The following is a 15373-nucleotide window of genomic DNA, read 5'->3' on the forward strand; positions in this document are numbered from 1 at the left end:
CGCGGGAGGAAGGCCCCTCCCAGCGCCCAGTTGCCGTGGTCCCCGGAGCAGATGGCAACTTTGTCTCCTGGTGTGCGCGCAGCGACTTTCAACACATTCAAAAGGCTGCGCTCAGCCTGTCGGGGAAGCCTCGCTGACATTCAGAACCGATTAAAGACCCGAGACGGTGCCAGGCGCAGTGGAGAGTTATGAATTAATCATGGGGGTTACCGATATCTGAGGCTCCCCAGGGCAGCCCCTCAATTATTAAGCAGCCCCCACTGCCCACTCCTGACCCCACCCCCAGCCGCAAAGCGGGTAGGCCCGGCGTCTTTTGCGCTGCCCCAATTAACAGCCACCGGGTAATGTGAAAAGTGTTTGCCCTGCCACCCCAAGTGCGGGCTCAGGCTGCGCCGCTGGGCCTGCCAGACGCACGCCGGGCAGAAAGCTCAGCCTCTGGGACAGGCCCCGCGTGAGCGTCGCACTCCCGCCCGGGAGTCGGGGGTGGAGTGAGGCGCGTTCTCAGGCTCTGTGCCCCAGGCGCGGCTCCCTTCACCTCTGCAGGTGGGGAGGCCCTGGCTAGAGGGCGACGCCGGGGGGCCACCCTCCACAGGGTACATGTCCTGGGTCTCCGGAGTAGCGGCAGGCTCGTGGTTTTGTGTAGTGGCTCTGGCGATGTTCCAGGCATGGAAAAGCGAGGTTTGTGTGTCCTGTGAAACCCCGCACAATCCCTGGGCCTTCTAGGAGGCCCACTGGCTGGAACCCTCATGCCCCAAGCAGCCCAGAGTCCCCCTAAATGGGAACCTCCTCGACTACCGAACCCCTTGTCCGCATATTAAATCACGCACACCCTTCTAATCTTCCCTATTTATTTCCCGGGCCTGCCTGGCCACAGATTTCTGCAAGACAGAGCAGTCTTCGGGTTCCTCCTGCTTCCAGAGGGGCCATAAAAAACAGATGGTCTCATTAGGAACAATTTATGCATATATATTTCGAAGAGTTCAGCAGAGCCGGGGTAGGTTTGCAGCCCCTGCGTCAGGCAGGAGCAAAATATCACCACTTGCAAATGTTTCCAGTTTGCAAAGTAATGGTCTATCCAAAGTAGCTAAGCAACGAATTACTCAAACACTAGAAGGTTAGATGCCAATATTATCACATTCCTCGTGCTCCTTAAACCGTCCTCCTCCGCGGTCACTGGATTTCGGAGGGAGGCTCGCTGGCCACGCACCCCTACGCCCGCGGCTTCCTTTCAACGACTATTTCCAATCTCCAAGTCAAATCACTTATTAATTATAGAGGCAACTCGAGCAAACCCAATTACCCGTAGGCAGCCCTTCCCAGATGGGAAGTCTGTCTCGCGGCTCCCACGGTGGCCCAATTTCTGGGGAGCCTTTTTTTGCGTACGATTTCTTTTTGTCAGTGGTCCGCCAGCGGCCCTGAAGGTTTCCTCTCCCTGGTTTTTCTTCCTAGAGGCAACTCCATTTTCTTACCCAGTTCCCTTTCCTTCCTCCAAGGAGACCTCCCCGCCCCTTAGGAGGCTCTGCCTTCAGGCTAAATTTACCGCCGCGCCAGGTTTAAGCCTTAGGCGTTGCAGACCTGGCGCTGGAATGGCGGAGGCTGTAGACAGAGCCCTATTCATTTGCAAAGGCGGAAGGCTGAGTGATTCGCTCGCTTGGCTGCCCTTCTACTCCTCAGTCTTCCCTTCAGGCCTAGCCGGTGTCTTGGACTCACCAAGATCTGTGAGTTGTGACCCTGGGCTCCGCAGGGGTTCACCCCAGGTCGGAAAAAGGCCACTTCACTTTTTAATGCCGCTACGGTTCTGGCCGTATGGTAATAATAATGCTAACCACCAGGACTTTTTGTGCCAAGCAGTTTATATATACATACATCTTCTTTAAACCTCGCTGTCGCGCATTTATATAGGCATCATTTCTCCCATTTTGCAGATAAGAAAACTGAGGTTAAGAAACTTGCCTCAGATCACGCTGTTACTTGGATATGAAGCCCTTAATTCAAAACCTGCGTTTTCATTCACAGCTTCAAAGACACCTTCCAGAATAGTGTAAGCCGTAGGGGGAAGGAGGGGGGCGGTTGGCGTGCAGCAGAGGAGGCCTAGCAGCGCAAAGGCCTCGGAGTGGTCTAGGCGTCGAGTCGGCATTTGGACAGCACACCGGCTGGACGGGAGAGAGACCTGGAAAACCGAGGCGCGCCTGGGATTTGGAGCGCTAGGGTGGCTGCACTGGCTGGGGGCAGGGTTGCGGGGCAAAGCGCGGCTGCCAGGGTCTTGCAGCGCGTGGAGAGGGGTCCTGAAGGGACCGCGACAGCGGCTTCCGGGGCTGTGGCGCGAGTGGGACGTGTTGCGCGGTGCGGAGGACTGGTCCCGGCGACCTGGGGGGCGCGCAGCGTGCGAGAAGCCTCGGGAGATACCCAGGGGCCATTGGCCTCGGCCGCGCCTCCCGGCCGCACTCACTAAGATGGAGCCAGCAGTTCCGCGGAGGAGGGGAGGAGAGGGGAGGAGGAGAGGGGAAGGGAGGAGAGGGGAGGGAGGAGAGGAGGGAGGGAGGGGAGGGGGAGGGAGGGGAGGGAGGGGAGGGGAGGGAGGGGGGAGGGAGGGGAGGAGGGGAGGGGAGGGGTGGGGGAGGAGGGAGGGGAGGGAGGGAGGGGAGGGGAGGGAGGGGAGGGGTGAGGGAGGGGAGGGAGGGGAGGGGGAGGGAGGGAGGGGAGGGAGGGAGGGGAGGGGAGGGGAGTAGGGGAGGGGAGGAGGAGGGGAGGGAGGAGCGGAGGGGAGGGAGGGGAGGGGAGGGAGGGAGGGAGGGAGGGGAGGGGAGGGGTGAGGGAGGGGAGGGAGGGGAGGGGGGAGGGAGGGGAGGGAGGGGAGGGGGGAGGGAGGGGAGGGGGAGAGGGAGGGGAGGGGGAGAGGGAGGGGAGGGGGGAGGGAGGGGAGGGGAGGAGGGGAAGGGAGGGAGGGGAGTAGGGGAGGGGAGGGAGGGGAGTAGGGGAGGGGAGGGAGGGGAAGGAGGGAGGGAGGGGAGGGAGGGAGGGGAGGGGAGGGGAGGGAGGGGAGGGGAGGGGAAGGGAGGGGAGGGGAGGGAGGGAGGGATGCGCGGGCGAGCTGGTAACCGTCTGCAGCGAGGAGTGTAATTGCCCCTGTGACCGCGGGTGACGAGGGCGGGGCGCGTGCCCGGCCTCCTCCCTCCCACTCCGCCGCCGGCGCGGAACTGGCTTTTGGCTGGGAAGGCGCAGAACACCTCGAGGGCCTGGCCGGCTCAGCGCAGGGCGAGGCGGGTGCTAGCCCTCGCCTCCTGGACAGCCGTCCTCGGCGCTCCCGCCTGGGGCCTTCCTCCTGCGCGCCGGCCACTTCCTTTGGCTCCCAGGCCCTTCCAGGCACCGGCTTCCCTCTTCCTTAGGGTGCGCCCCGGCCCGGGCCTGGGGTAGTCAGCCGCGCCCGGGTGACATTGGTCACTGGAGAGCGGCGTTCCCTGGAGGGGGCGCGGCGGTCAGCCTCGGGTGGTGGGTGACCTAGGAGACCCTCCACCCCACCCTCGCCCCGGGCGAGCCCTGAAGCCCGCGGGCCTCGGGGGTCGCCCTGGGCCACCCCTGCTCGGCGAGGCCGAGCTTGGCGGCGCACACTTGGCCGCCTGTCCCCGGGTCGGAGGGGAGATGGACTTCGGGCACTCTCCGCGCCCCCGGATCTCCCCGCGCCGTCGGCTGGTGCACTTTGCCCTTTGGTGGGTTCCTGGCCCTGCGCCGAGCAGAGGGGGCCGGGTCGGTGGTGGAGAAGGGGGCCCCGGCCGGCCAGGGATTCCGGAGTTTGTAACCCGTGTAGTTTCTGGCTTTCACGGCTCGTTTGAAATCCTCCCACAGGAAGATGTCTGCCTAGGAGGCCTGCGCGGCTCGGAGCCCCGCGCGGCCACCCGGGTGTGTGTGTGCGGGTGTGTGTGTGTGTATATATGTGTGTGTGCGCGCGCGCGCACGAGACCCGGGAGAAGGGAGAAGGAGCCGGCCTCAGCACTTTCTCAGCTGCAGCGCTGCGATCGCGTCGTGCGGCGCAGGGCCTGGCACCCGGAGCTCGCCCTCACCCCAGCCTCGGCCCGGCGGACGCCCCGGCGCCCCTCTTGAGCTTTCTCCCTGCCCCCTGGCAGGGACTGTTAACACAAGCAGGTGATGGCGCCCTGGCGCCCGTCGTGCGTTGGTCTTTATACCTCGTGAGTTCAACACTAATGAGTTATGGGTTGGCCCACGAAAACATAATGTGTAAATTAGGAATTTAATGATGTGTAAGATTAAAAGCTGCGCAGGGTTGCATTTATTTAAGGCTGCCATCTTGTGTTCGCAGAGAAATTACTTGAACGACATTGACGCCCCTCGCCCGTAGGACTGGAAATGGCGCGGGGGCGGGGATGGGTTCCGGGGGCTTGAGGCCCTTCTCGCCTCTCTCGCGGGGCAGGTGGTGGTCTGTGGCGAATGAGGGCTGATTTTGGGTGGGCGCATTCACAGGAGGGGCTGATTAAACTCTTTCCCCCTTTCTGGGGTCCGGGATTGGCAAGGCCCACAGGGGTTGCCAATTTCTGGGAAACTTACTGCTTCTTCCTGTCCTGATACGCTCACGCGTTTTAGGGGTTGTTTCCAGAATTCAAAAGCAACTATTTTTTGATTTTTTAAACCCATTTCCCTTCATTTGTCCAAGCTGCAAGTGTTGGGTCTGCCCTCACTGAACATGAACCCATCCCTTGGAGCAGCCAGGGGCCCCCAGGCCCAGGCAGGCCTGGAATCTGGATCCTCAACCCTCAGGTTTGTACAGATTCAGCTCACTTTTTGTAGGATTCTTTTCTTCTTTTGCAAATTCGCGGGGAAATGGAAAGCAGAGACTCCCTGTCTTTTTGCTCTGACATTGGGGCTCCCTGCTCTGTGCCACCATGCCTGTGTACAGGCCAGCTCTCACCTCAGTATTGTTTCCTGCAGTTTTCTTTTTCCAGCAAAAGCTTCTGGTGATGTATGTGGCCTGAGGCTCCCTCTCAGGTGCTCCTTAGACCCAGGTGAGGCACGTGATGCCATCTTGGGGAAGCTGCAGCCACCAGGCCGAGCTTTTCCATCTGGTTCTGTGGCCAGAGCGACTGGCAGGTGGGATGCCTTTTGTGGCCACCAGATGTGAGGACTCTCTGACAGTCTCTGCCCAGCCCTGTGGTGGCTGAGGAGGGAATGAGGTAAGGCTGGGCATTCCTGGGATCCAGTCCAGAGCTGGCTGCTCACCCCCCTGGGAAATGAGGGCTCTCCTCCCAAAGGGACTGCTTTCCACCTGGAAGAATGTGATGGTCTGGAAGGGCCGGAGCTGTAGTGCTTAGGGGGTATGGGAGGAGTAAAAGCAAAGAAAGGATTGGATCATGAACTTTTATAGAGGGAACCAAGGCTTGTCTTGGTAAATTACAGAGCTCCAGGGCCTTGAGGGAACAGGGAGGCCTCCAGCGTGTATTTTCTAGGCCTTGAAAGAGTTAATGGGAGAAATGTTGTTCCTGGTTTGTCTGTTTGCTCAGGCCCCACACTTATCTAACCAATCACTGAAAGGGTATATATAACTTTAGAAGTTTCATTCTCTCTCCCGCTTGGCTGGGAATTTCAGAAAACCCTTGCTTAAGTAATCATGATAATCCTTTCAAATTCCTTAGGGTCTGAGGCCATTTGGTGTTCCTACTTGAGTCCTGTTTAAGGAAAAAAAAAAGACAAGGAGAGAAGAAGGCAGCCTGTAATAAAGAACATTGCAACATATCGCTCTGAAAACTACCCCCCCTGACATGGCTTTTTTGCCCAGATAAGCTTCCTAAGTGGGTCCCTAGGTTTCTGAGAAATGGTACTGCCAGGTCTGGATGTTGGCGGCAAAGGGGAAGATCAAAGGGAAACCAGGTGAGGGGGCCATAGTTTCCCTTTTGGTGAAAACATGAAGGGGACACTTGACCTCCTTGGGGAGCTGGGGGAAGCATATCGCATTGTGGGGAGCAGGTCAGAGTTTGAGGTGCTGCTGATAAGACGTGCTGTTGGAATCAGAAAGAAGGTGTGTGTTGGACTTCCCTGGTGGGGCAGTGGTTAAGAATCTGCCTGCCAATGCAGGGGACACGGGTTCGAGCCCTGGTCCGGGAAGATCCCACATGCTGCGGAGCAACTAAGCCCGTGCGCCACAACTACTGAGCCTGCGCTCTAGAACCCATGAGCCACAACTACTGAAGCCCGTGCGCCTAGAGCCCGTGCTCCGCAACAAGAGAAGCCACTGCAATGAGAAGCCTGCGCACCGCAACAAAGAGTAGCCCCCGCTCACTGCAACTAGAGAAAGCCCGCGCACAGCAACGAAGACCCAACCCAGCCAAAAATAAATTAATTAAAAAAAAAAAAGGTGTGTGGTTTCTCGGAGCGTCTTCAGCCAACTCTTTTCATTGGTGTTTGTTGCATGATTGTCCCTAAGGGGTCCTCCAGCCCTGGACCTGCCCTCTGCAGCCCAGATCAGCCTGTCATGGAAAAATGCCATGCCACCACCTCTGTCCCTAGCCACACTGTCCCTGATCCAGGGCCTCGGGCCTCGGACGTCCTAGCTCTTTATGCAGCCTGGCTGCCTTCAGCCTGCGAGGATTACTGCCCCCCCACCCCCGAACTTCTTCATTGAGCTATCACAGCACGCTGACCAGGCCTGTTCCCATTTCTGGTGACATTCTCCAGGGTTTTGTTTCGTCCTTTATACACCATTCCCAGAGAGGCTGCAGGAGGAAGTGAAAGAATGCCTGGCTGAATTTTTATAGGTCTTTTCTAGTCCATTCTGCAGCTGATCTAGCCCTACATGCTTAGGCAGGCCTCCCCTGCTCTGCGCCCTGGTGTGGGGGGGAGATGATTTCAAAGGGACTTTTCAGCTCAGACATTCTGGTAATTTCTTTGACAAGGCTGGAAGGAGGTAGGGTTCGCATCCTTAAGACACGATACAGGGAAAAGGCAAGTTTTGATTGATGGGGAGGTTTTGGTGTTTATGTCTTTGTTGGCCGATCCTCAGATGTGGTAGATAGCTTTGGCTTGTCTGCTCAACACTTGGTCCCGCTTCTAGATTCAGAACCCACACTTTGTTTGGAGGAACCACTTCTTTCTAAGTACGAGTGCTTTGTGGGAGGGGATTGGCTCCATTTCCCAGCTGCACAAGTGGGATGAGCGGGGCATTTGAACCTGCCCCCTCACCCCACTTTGGTCACAGTGATTGGTTCAGAGATGGGTATGTGACCTGAGTGGGTCCCAGAGAGACAGTTTCAGAACTTGCTGTTTCTAGTGGAAAAGAGAATCATGCTTTCTACTGGGGTTACCAAAAAGATAGGCTATAAGCCTGGGCTGGCTGGCAGCCTGAGGAAGGAGCCAACAAAGACAGAGCAGAGCCAAGTGACAGAGTCTTCATTGTTTGAAGCCCTGGATCCCGTTGAACCTGAAGCCAGCCCTGCCCCAGGATATTTCAGTTATATGTGCCAATAAATTCCCTTTCTTTGCTTAACTCACTTGGACCTGGGTTTTCTGTCACTTGTAGTTGAGAGAGTCTTAATTTACCTGCCACCCTGGGGAAGCATAAAGGTCACTACCCCCTGACGGGTTCAGAAAAGTTAAATCCAAGAGGTACGGAACCAGGATGGGAACTCAGATCTCCCTCCACCACAGTGCTTGGCCCAAGGAACTTTATCAACATTGTAGTTTTCTCTTTTTCTGCCCGCTTTACATCTTTCCAAAGGACCCACCCAGAAGTGACCCTAGTATGCTGGGGCATCTTCATCGTGGTTGGTGCCAGGGGAGAATGTTTGCTTTTATGTCTGGTGGAGCCTGTCCAGGGTTTCATGCTTTGCTCTCAAACCCTCTCCCGAGATTAACTTCCTTTCTTTTGGTTTTCGGTTTTGCTTTCTTTTCCTTGTTCCAAGGACATTTTCTTGACTCCCATCCATTCCCTTAATCGGATTTTCTATATATTCTACTTTAAAGACACTTCCCAGGCCTGGGTCTGGAAACAGTTCTTAGCACATAGTAGTAAGTGCCTGGTAATTGTTAGTTTGCTGTGGCTTCAATGACATTGCTTCCTTTCCCCTTTTCCACCAGGCATTGATACTTTGTCTCCCTTCTTTTGAACAGTTCCTAAGGCCCCAAGTCTTTCATGAAGCCTTAGCAATATCCGAGAAAGAGGTGGCCATCTTCCCTGGCTCTAGCCTAGATAAACGTGTGTGGCCCCCTTTCCTCCCTACCCCAGCCCTGTCACAGTGTAAAATACCAAGAGCCCTGGACTAGGAGATAAGAGGAGACCCGGCGTCAGGCATAACTCTAGTTAGTCTTACTCACACCTATTCCAACTCTCTTCTACTTTCTTATTCTCTACCATAGAGGCTAGATAGTGACGTTCTCAAATTGCAGGCTACTTTAGAGCTAGTGGTGGCCATGTGACTCAGTTCTGGTCAAGGAGAGGTAAGCAGAAATCTCTGGGAAGGGTTTCCCTTCCCAAATAGGGCAAAACCTTGAACAGAGAAGAATTTTAATCCCTCTGTCTTCTTCCTGTCTGGAACTCAGATCCTGTGCCTGGAGGTGCAGCAACCATCTTGGGACCGTGGGGATGAAACCCGCATGCAGTGCAGGAAGACAGGAAGGGTCTGGGTCCTGGATAACTGGAGCAGATGCGTGAGCCCTGGATACTGTATGTTCCTCTGGACTTCCCTTACAAGAGAAAACTTAACCCCTTACTCAAGCCACTGTTTGTCAGGATTTCTGTTACTCGTGGCATTCATTTTTTTAATTAATTAATTAATTTATTTTTGGCTGCGTTGGGTCTTTGTTGCTGCACGCAGGCCTTCTCTAGTTGTGGTGAGTGGGGGCTACTCTTCATTGAGGTGCACGGGCTTCTCATTGTGGTGGCTTCTCTTGTTGCGGAGCACGGGCTCTAGGCACGCAGGCTTCAGTAGTTGTGGTGCACGGGCTCAGTAGTTGTGGCTCTCTGGCTCTAGAGTGAAGGCTCAGTAGGTGTGGCGCACGGGCTTTGTTGCTCTGCAGCATGTGGGATCTTCCCGGACCAGGGCTTGAACCCGTGTCCCCTGCACTTGCAGGCGGATTCTTAACCACTGTGCCACCAGGGAAGTCCCTCGTAGCATTCTTATAATTGACACAGCTGGGCTCTGTTCCCAGCTCTGCTCTAATTAACTGTGTGGTCTTGGGAAAGTGACTTCACCTCTCTGGGCCTCTGTTTCCTTATTTGGAAAATGAATATTTGTGAGTACATGCTTTAGAAGATTTTTTTTTTATGTGTGTATATAATATGTATATCTCCACAAGACTCTTATTTTAGCTATGACATTATGATGTGCTTAGGTGTGGATTTCTTTTATTTTTATGTTTTTATTTTTTAAAAATATTTATTTATTATTTTTGGCTTCGTCAGGTCTTAGTTGCGGCATGCGGGATCTTTTCGTTGCGGTGTCTGGGCTCTTCGTTGTGGCGCATGGGGTTCTCTCTAGTTGTGGTGTGCGGGCTCAGTAGTTGCAGCACACGGGCTCTCTAGTTGTGGCACATGGGCTGAGTAGTTGTGGCTTGAGGGCTTAGTTGCCCCACTGCATGTGGGATCTTAGTTCCCCAACCAGGGATCAAACCCTTGTCCCCTGAATTGGAAGGCAGATTCTTAACCACTGGACCACCAGGGAAGTCCCAGAAGATTTTTTATAACTAACAGATTCTGATTTTATGAATGTAGCTTTGTGTCTTTTTCTGTTTTCTCTGCCTGTGTTTAGGTCTTATCTTCTCAGACTGCTACCTCGCCTCCTGACTTCCAGGTCTGCTCCACTTTCTTTTTTTCTTTTAAATTGAAGTATAGTTGATTTATAATATTGTGTTAGTTTTAGGTGTACAGCAAAGTGATTCGGTTTTATATATATTAAATATATATATATTTATATATCTGTATTCTTTTTTTTGATTCTTTTCCATAATAGTTTGTTACAAGATATTGAATATAGTTCCACGTGCTATACAGTAAGTCCTTGTTGTTTATGTATTGCTTCATTTCTAAATTTCACACACTACCCCCTGATTAACCCAAATTATAGGAAGACTGCTTTGTTATGCTTGAAAATTGCTAATGGTTCTTCTTACCCACAAAGTAGAATACTGAGTCCTTTTAAAAAATTCCCTACAAATGTCAAGGGGTGAATATACTACCGTGATAACGAAGATCCTATGTAATTGGCTCTAAAACAGAGAACTGATCAACTGCATAGGGAAGATTGTAGAAGGAGATTGAAAACAGCACGAGAACTTAATCCATGACAAACAAAGCAACCGAATCACATTATTTAATATTTAATACTTATTTCAGAAATGCCATTAGCACAAATTATTGGTCTAGAGAAGAACTAACTTGGATTTGGATCTCACACCAGACCCTGCTCCCACCCCCCCAAAAAAGAGAGATTCTGGATGGGTTAGAGTTAAATATAAAAACATAACAAAAAAGTGAACAATATAACAAAAAAAAACTTAGAAGAAAATAGAAGCATATTTATAACATCTACAGGAGGGTAAAGTGGACTTCATAGAAAATGACAAGAACAAAATGCTATGTTTCAACATAAGAATAAAGAAAGCTTTTACACAATAAAAGTGTGGGTCTATTTTGGGTTCTGTATTCTTTCCCTTTGATGTATGCATCTGGCCCTCCATCAACACCACACAATCTTGATGATGGTAGCTGTATAGTAAGCCCTCATATCAGATGGAGCGAGAACTCAGAGTCTTTTGAACTTGAAAGCCTCTGTGAGCTGACTCAGTTTACCGTTCCCTCTAACCAGTCTGCTCTGTGCACTGTCCCTTACACACATGAGCACACTTGAACTCTTTGTTGCCTGCCTGCAATGTTGGGCTCCAGCCTGCGTCTGAGACCAACTCTTCCTTTAAGATTTCCCTCAGTTTCTTCCTTTTTCCTGAAAACTTTCTTGGTTCCCACTGCTCCTCACTCCAATTTTTTTTTTTTTTTTTTGGCGGTACGCGGGCCTCTCACTGTTGTGGCCTCTCCCGTTGCGGAGCACAGCCTCTGGACGCGCAGGCTCAGCGGCCATGGCTCACGGGCCCAGCCGCTCCGCGGCACGTGGGGTCTTCCCGGACCGGGGCACGAACCTGCGTCCCCCGCATCGGCAGGCGGACTCTCAACCACTGCGCCACCAGGGAAGCCCCTCACTCCAATCTTAAAAGTGATCATTCTTTCCCTCTTGAGTTCCCAGCACTCTTTATCTGTATCATTTACTCGGGCTTTAAAATGTTATCCTTTTTACGTATTTGTGTTCCCATGTGTAACCGTAGCCTTCTTGATTATGGGTTCCAGGTCCCTGACACACACACTGCCGGTATACGATAGGTACTTAGCAAATGGCTCACTGTTGGAGAAAAAGAATAAACCAAACTCCATCGCTAATTCAGGAAGGCACAGGTGTGTGGAATTACAGGTGGCCAAAAGTACGCATGCATCCTTTAAGTATGGGTACACTTGGAAGTTGATCTGCAAGAAGGTCTCTGACATCATATTGGTGGGAAGCTAAGTCTTCTGCAGAAATAAGTTGATAAAGGCTCTGTATTTAAACACAACCTGAAGTGGGTGTTATAACTATCGCTACAACCCAGCTGCATAACAAACAGCCCCCAAATCCCAGTGACTTACCACAAACACTTATTTCTCACCCATGCATGGCTGTGGCTTCTCTGCTCCAGGCTAGGGGTTGGATTTAGGTCAGCTCCACGCATCTCTCATTCCAGGGTGTCAGGTTGAAGCAGCAGCAGCTACCTGGAGGCATGTTCTTCTCCTGGTGATGGCAGGAGTGCAGGAGGCCAGGCCAAACCAAGTAAGCACATTTCAAACCTCTGCTTGTGTCGCATTTACTTGTATGCCATTGACCACAGCGAGTCACATGGCCGAACTGACATCAGTGGGGCCCGGAAGTATATTCCTGCCCTGGAGGGAGTGCAGAGAGGGGTTGGAGTGGGGAAGGGGAGTGAATATTTGCTGAGCGATGCTACTGTCTAGCATAGTGTATACAGAGCACGAACAAAGACCGAGGGCCCAGCTACAAAGGCCTGAAGCCGGAGGGGTGGAACTGAGCCACTTGGGACCACACAGAAAGATCCAGGAGGAAGCAGGGCTAGGGAGGGGCTCTCACCGGGTTCTCAGCTGGAGGCTGGTTTCAGAACCCGCCACGTGTGCTTTACGGCTTGCGTTTAAAGTGCTCGCAGTGCGCACAGCTCTGAAAAAAATCCAATCCGGCAGAAGTGGAGGACTCATCCAGGTGCACGTAAGGACATTGAATCTGCTGTGGACATCGCAAATCAATTATTCCCCCTCAGTGATTTTTCCGCCTCTCCTTCCACCATTCATCCTTAGTGGGGAAGAATTTGGATTCCCATTTTCTTATTATGAAATATCGGACGGTGGGAAGGCATAACCTTTTCAAAGCAATTGCAATTAAGCTTCTGGAACGGGGAGTCTCTTCTCTCAGGTGTCTGCTGTTGGAGTCCTTCGAAAGCCAGAAGAGAGAGAAGCTGGGAATCTTTTCTAGATGAGGGGGAAGAGCTGCGGTTTGACGGGAAGCTCTCCAGGTTCTACTCGCTGTTCCTCGTGGGAACAGATTCTAGGTGGGGAGCAGGGAGACCCAGCGTGTTCCCACCTCTTAGAGAGACTTGGCCCCCGACAGCTGGAGAGCACACTCCCACCCTCCCCCTTAGCTTTGCCCGATGCATTTGTTGCAGGCTTGCTTCTCAAGGGGAATGCAGGAGCTGGTGCTCAACAACCGAAGAGAACCAATGTTACGCATCCCTTCCCAACTCTCCTGTCCGTGATGGAAAGGTGGTAGCTTGAAATCGACCAGGGTGGGAGTATTAACACTACAGAAATCGGCAAACACTGCAAGCAGGTTTTTTTCTTTTTTCCTGGAGAGCCAGTTGTTAAACATTTACCTGCATATCACTGCTGCTGTGGAAAAGTCCAGGCCATTGCACCTTAGATGGATCTTTCTCGAGGTTTCTCGGAAGTCCACTGTCCTCCTGGTAAAGGCAAAAGGAAAGTTTGTGAGATAGGGGTTGGGGGTAGATATAGGAGAACCAAGGTGTGTGTGTGTGTGTGTGTGTGTGTGTGTGTATGCGTGTGTGCGTGCGCACGCACGTGTGCGGGTGTGTGTAGAAATGGAGTTGTGCTCTCCCGTGTTTGTTCAGCTCTTAAAATAGAAAAGGAGCCTTCAAACATTTTATTTTTAAATTCAGCCAGTCCTGCACGAGGCTGACGGGCTGCCACCTGGACAGAGGCGGACCCGCGGTGGGACGGATGGGAGGAAGTGGCCGAATCTGCAGGGGCCGCCCAGGTCTATCCTTTCTCATCGAGCACACGCCTGTCATCCATCACCTGAAAAGGTGAGGGCTCGGCTGGCGGACTCTTGCGTCGGATGTTGAGGGCTTTGAGAGCTCAAGAGACATTTACTGAATGAAGGAGTGAATGAATGAATGAGTGAGTGAAGGCGGAAGTTGGTTTTCATGCCTCTGCTCCTTTCCTTCTGTATTTTCATTCAGCAAATATGTTTTGAGCACCCAACTTGTGCAGGGCACCATGTCCCCAAGACTCAGCGTGGCTTGTGGCCTCAGCTACTTGATCTGTGATCTGAGGGCTGGGTCTGGGTTTTCTACCTCCTGATCCCCTGCCCTGCCCACACGAACCCCATCATTAATTCCTGCTGGTGCGGCCGCCCCCGTCGCCCCTTTGGCATGGTGTTGGCAATCTCTGAAGGAGAAAGGGATAATTTTGTCTCCTGTCACGTAGCAAAATAAAATCTTTTGGCAAGCACGAAGCCTGGGAGGCCTTTACTGCCACACGTATAATTAGAACTTTGGGCTAAACCCATCCCTGAGGAGCAAAACATTTCATTTTAAGGCACATGCTTTTTGATTTGTTCATTAAAAAAAAATTTTTTTTCCAAAACAGCAGTTCCCTTCATTCCCTCTGATGACATCACAGCTGAACACAGCACAGAGCTCTTCACCACTGTAAAGGGGGAACAGTTTGCATGCCGTATTTGACTTCAAACCCTTATGACCCATGACTAGAGCATTCCAGACCTGCACTCAGAGCCTGGGATGGACATTTTTCTTCAGGTGCAAGGATTATTACAAGGAATGCATTCTTAAACCAGGCCGGCTCCCAGCACACCATTTCCGCATATGGATATTAATTTATGTGATCACTTGAATGCAAACGCTCAGCTGTCTCCATAAGTTATAGAAGCAATCATCCCAGGGAGCATCGGAGACACCGAGAGTCAATTCTTGTGTAATAATTTCATATTCGAGCCAGGGATGCCAAATTACGGCCCCTTTGGATAAAATGTGAGCCTGTGGAAACTCTCCCCTCCCCCTTTTTATTATTGTGCATTTTATTTCCCCATAAAATATGTTTATGCCCTGGAAAAACAAACCAACCCAGGGGGCCAGGCTGACAGTGTGATGCAGGGGGTGCCTTCTCGGCACTGCCCGAAGCTTCTGACTCAGCCTCTAGCAGGCACCATGACCGGGGCGTGTGTCTGGGCACTGCTGAGAAAGCCCTCCTTGGGCCCAAACCTTGAGTGGGGGAGGCATCAGAAGATCCCCAAGTTTTCAATGGAAATCACCCAACCTCAGAATGGAAGGAGGTCATCTGGCCCCAGTTCCCAAGCCTCTATTCCTTTTTTATTAAAACAAAACAAAACAAAACAAAACAACCAGCTTTATTGAGATACAATTCACATACCATAAAATTCACCCATTTAAAGTGTACAATTCAGTAGTTTTTAGTACATTCACAGAGAAATGCAGCCATCACCGCTTTTTATCATCCCCCAAAGAAACACTGTACCCCTTAACAGTCACTCCCCATTTCCCTCTAACCCCACCCCTCAGCCCTGGCAACCATGAATCTCCTTTCTGTTTCTACAGGTTTGCCCATTGTGGATAGTTTATATAAATGGAATCATACAATATGTGGTCTTTTGTGACTGGCTTCTTCACTCAGCATTACGTTTTCAAGATTCATCCATGTTGTAGCAGGTGTAGTAATTCATTGTTTTTATTGCCGACTAATATTCCAGTGTCTGGATAGACCACATTTTGTTTCTCCATTCATCTGTTGATGGACATTTGGGCTGGTTCCACCTTTTGGCTGTTATGAATTATGCTGTCGTGAACACTCGTGGACATATGTTTTCATTGGAATTGCTGGGTCATATGGTAACTCTGTGTTCAACTTTACTGAGAAACTGTCAGACTGTTTTCCACAGTGGCTGCACCATTTTATATCCCCACCAGCAGTGTATTGGGTTCCAATTCCCTTTTTGTTTATTTTATTTTATTT

The sequence above is a fragment of the Delphinapterus leucas genome, chromosome X (assembly GCF_059928025.1).
Source record: "Delphinapterus leucas isolate spDelLeu-1000000601 "Yukka" chromosome X, BTC_Dleu_Yukka2, whole genome shotgun sequence".
Classification (NCBI taxonomy): domain Eukaryota; kingdom Metazoa; phylum Chordata; class Mammalia; order Artiodactyla; family Monodontidae; genus Delphinapterus; species Delphinapterus leucas.